General features: G+C 41.2%; 1 pseudogene; it reads left to right on the top strand.

Annotated features, from left to right (window-relative positions):
- The first annotated feature begins 818 nt into the window (after positions 1 to 818).
- On the top strand, positions 819 to 1,615 carry LOC123021494 (annotated as a pseudogene).
- Positions 1,616 to 4,645: the final 3,030 nt, after the last annotated feature.

Raw genomic sequence — 4,645 nt, 5'->3', positions numbered from 1 at the left:
GGTGATTTACATTAATAAATTTATTAATGAAAAATATTTCATACTGCAAGCTCCAAAAAACAAGAACAAAAGACATGTAGCCTAAAGAAAGGTTGACACTCACATGCTTAATTATACAGAGAACACCCAAGCCAATGATTAGCTATCCAATATTAATGGACCATAATTCTTAAATAAATTCTTCTGAAATGTGACTCTGTATGTTTTTCAAGGGTCTTTGAAATATTTCACATGATATTCTGTCTCATCTTCTCCTTCAGGTTTCATTCAATGCTTCCATATCCATTCACCCTCTGGTTGGTCTGTCTGTCTGTCTATTTCTTTTATTTCGTATGCTATCTACAAAGTCAAAGATTGCCTAGAGATGTGTGCCCCCCATACTGACAAAGATTATATGACCAAATCAAATTCAAATGAACACAGGATGCAGATCTAAGCAAAGCTTAGATGCAGATTTTTTACTCTACTTTATCCATACTATTTGAAGCCTTTCCCACAGATCTTTCTGAGCAAAGGAGGTGTTACAAACTCTTTCTCTGCAAAACACTGGGGATTCTCTCTCCAAGGGAAAGAGCTTTAATTTCCCATAATGAAAGTCTGTGAACCTCATTAGGAACATATATCTTGAATCTATCAGGTTAAAATTTTCTCAACCTCTCCAAGAATAAAGCATTCTTAACAAAATATAATTTGGGGCAATCTGTCATTTGTTATGGACTTCTTCGATTGCCACTAATCTTGGGAGTAAAATTACTTCATTTGTAGTTATCTTTTTGCTGTACCTCTTGTGCATCACAGGTAATGGGTTAATCATTGTGATGGTGGGAATAGATCATCAGCTTCAGAAGCTCATGTACTACTTCCTTGGCAATTTCTCCATCACTGAGATTGGACACACCAAAACCTTTATCCCCAAGATGTTAGTCAACTTTCTATCAGCAGAGAGCACCATGTCCTTCTACTGCTGCATGGCACAGACCTTCTTCTACTTCCTCTTTGGTATCACTGAATTTTTCATCCTGCTGTCATCTCCTTTGACAGGTATTTGGCCATCTGCCATCCACTGAGGTATAACATCATCATGACTTCCAGTGTCTGTCTTAAGCTTGCTGTAGGAGCTTGGCTTGCAGGATTTCTCTCTGTAATTTTCCAAATGGGAATCCTTCTACTCCTTTCTGCAGTTCCAACATTACCTATCATTTTTGTGACATTGGAGATCTTCTGAAGGTCTCAGGTAGAAACACATATCTTATTGAACTACTTGGCTTCCTGGTTATTGTAGATGTTGTCCTGCATTCCCTGATTATCATAATTATTTCTTACTTCTTCATTATTTCCACAATTCTCCCCTTCAACCAGTGGAGAGCAGAAGGCCTTCTCCACCTGTGTTTCCCACCTGATTGTGGTCAGCATCCTCTATCAAGCCATGCTGTTCATCTACTTAAGACCTAGTGCCAAAAGCTCTTCTGTTAGCATAATTAAAGCAGTGTCCATACTGAATATGATAGTTGCCCCAGTGCTCAATCCCTTTATATACACAGTCCAGAACAAAGAAGTCAAGGATGCTTTGAGGAAAGCCTTAAGAAGTAAGACATTTACTTTCCCTAAACACTAAACCATGTCCTACATTGGAAAGGCCGTTTGATCCAGTACAGAACTCGGGTCCCGGATACCTGAAGGAGCACCTTCTCCCCTATGTGCCCTCCCATCACTTGAGATCTGAGGCAGATGCCCTCCTCTTGGAGCCATATTTGAAAGCGATCGGGAGGGTGGCTACCCAGAGGAGGGCCTTCTCTGTGGTGGCACCCCAACTACAGAATATGCTCCCCAGAGAAGTCTGCCTAGTGCCAACACTTCTTTCCTTTTGGCCCCAGGCAAAAATCTTTTTATTCTCCCAATATTTTAATTGCTAATTTGTTTTAATTCATGATTTTATACCTAATACCAGATGCTGTACTACTCTTCCCCTTCCTTCCATTTTTATTCTATTTTATTATTGTTGTGTGAACTGTCCTGAGACGTCTATGAAGGGACAGTATACAAAAGTTTTAAATAAAATAAATAAAATAAACTTACAGTGCAGTGCTGCTCCCCAATTGTCTTCTGATGGCAAATAGTGGACAGACTCTATTTGGAATCAATCCTCTTTCAGAACAATGCATGCTTTTTCATCCCATGTTTTATGCCATTTCAAAACTTCATGTTAAAGATAGGAGCAACCTTTCAGCTGTATTCCATACAAGGATGTTGGGATCAAATTGGAAGTGGGAAACCTCTTGTCTTGGGAATGGAGGGTGGGATGCCCGTACCATGGTGTGTATCGTGAAACAATCTCTTCTTAGGGTCTTCTCATTTGGGTCAGTTTTGGGAACACTAAGGTTGAGATGGATAGTTTCCCTTCTACTCTGCAAAGGCTTAAAAGATCATTGTTCACAATCCTGCACACATAAAAGCATTCCAGAATCCCCTGACGTGTTTCACATTTGAGGCACATTTCAGGCAAAGCATTTCTGTTACCCCAAACATAAAGGCAACTTGCTCATGCTTGCATTCTTTTATTTGCACTTATACATGAAAGAACTTAAAAGTGTGTATAGTCAAAGCTATGGTTCTCCCAATTGCAATGTATGTCTGTGAAAGTTGGACCATAAGGAAGGCTGAGTGCTGAAGAATTGAGGCCTTTCAATTGTGGTGCTGGAGGAGACTCCTGCGAGTCCCTTGGACCGCAAGGCGATCAAACCAGTCAGTCCTAGAGGAGATCAACCCTGACTGCTCTTTGGAAGACCAGATCCTGAAGATGAAACTCAAATATTTTGGCCACCTAATGAGAAGGAAGGACTCCCTGGAGAAGAGCCTGATGCTGGGAACGATTGACAGGAAAAGAAGAAGGGGACGGCAGAGGATGAGGTGGTTAGATGGAGTCACTGAAGCAGTTGGTGTGAGCTTGAGTGGACTCTGGGGGATGGTGGAGGACAGGAGAGCCTGGAGGAATGTTGTCCATGGGGTCGTGATGGGTCAGACACGACTTTGCAATTAACAACAACAACTATAACAATGTAAGTACTTATATAAAGATGCATGTAAACACACACGTCTTGCCTTTTCTGATAACATCCCTGTTTTTATAATCAATATAATTGCCCTGTTAATAACTCTCTAAGTGTTAGTTTACTGTTAATCTCATATGAGCATTGATTCTCTTTTGCACTGATTTCTTTCCTGAAGAAAGGAGATTTGGGAGGCAAAAAAGAGATGTAGGACAAAGCTTGCACATATCTCAGCTTGATCTGGGAACTGGACCAGTGAGGACTAGTCCTCCACAGGTGAAAGAGGAATTTGATTTTCTAGATCTGAAAGGTGAAGAGACAAGGTGTAGAGTTGCAAAGTTCTGTGTATAACTTGAAAGTGCAACTTGCATTGGCAACAAACACCAGTAAGGCTTTTTGTCAGCCTCTTTTTACTGTCTACCTACCCCATGTGCATCTTTAATGTATATGTGTCCACTTTTGACCACATTAAAATACAGTTAGAGAAACCCTAATTATGAGTGCTTTGGTGTCTAGATAAAGCTATGGAATTGTGGGGAAGAAATTGCTAAATGTTGGGAACAAACAATGAAAGACATGGAAGAAAAGGTGAAATATCCATAACTAATTGCTCTAGCTCAAGTTCTATCTCACACACACACACACACACACACACCTGGCTTGCCTAGAACTATCACAACTTCCACCACACCACCACCCCATTCTCAATTTCGTATTTCAGAATTTGGACTGAAATGCAAAGCTGAATTCCCTGGGTTTAACCACTACATCTGAAAGTGTCACCTGGTCCTTCCTGATAAGAGAGCCAGCCTTTATCTCTTTGCTTTGGAGAAAATCAATTTCTCATCTTAAATCAATTATCTTAATTTTTAAAAATAATCTGTAAAATGAACAGTTGTAGCCTTAAGAAAACTAAGATAATGGCATCCGGTCCTCTCACTTTCTGGCAAATAGATAAGGAAGAAATGGAGGTAGTGAAAGATTTTATTTTCCTGGGCTCCAAGATCATTGCAGACAGTGACTGCAGCCAAGAAATTAAAAGATGCTCCTGGGGAGGAAAGCTATGACAAATCTAGAAAGCATACTAAAAAGCAGAGACATCAGCCTGCCAACAAAAGTGTGTATAGTCAAGGCTATGGTTTTCCCAGTTGCAATGTATGGCTGTGAAAGTTGGACCATAAGGAAGGCTGAGCACCAAAGGATTGAGGTCTTTGAATTGTGGTGCTGGAGGAGACTCCTGTGAGTCCCTTGGACAGCAAGGCGATCAAACCAGTCAGTCCTAGAGGAGATCAACCCTGATTGCTCTTTAGAAGACCAGATGCTGAAGATGAAACTCAAATACTTTGGCCACCTAATGAGAAGGAAGGACTCCCTGGAGAAGAGCCAAATGCTGGGAACAATTGACAGGAAAAGAAGAAGGGGACGGCAGAGGATGAGGTGGCTGGATGGAGTCACTGAAGCAGTGGGTGTGAGCTTGAGTGGACCCCGGGGGATGGTGGAAGACAGGAAGGCCTGGAGGAATGTTGTCCATGGGGTCACGATGGGTTGGACATGACTTCACAACTAACAACAACAACAACCTTCTGAGCATGGCTTCC

This window comes from Varanus komodoensis, unplaced genomic scaffold (genome assembly GCF_004798865.1).
Source record: "Varanus komodoensis strain SLA01 unplaced genomic scaffold, ASM479886v1 scaffold169, whole genome shotgun sequence".
NCBI lineage: Eukaryota > Metazoa > Chordata > Lepidosauria > Squamata > Varanidae > Varanus > Varanus komodoensis.
Note: the sequence above shows the minus strand (reverse complement) of the source record. Positions and strands in the feature narration are given on the sequence as shown.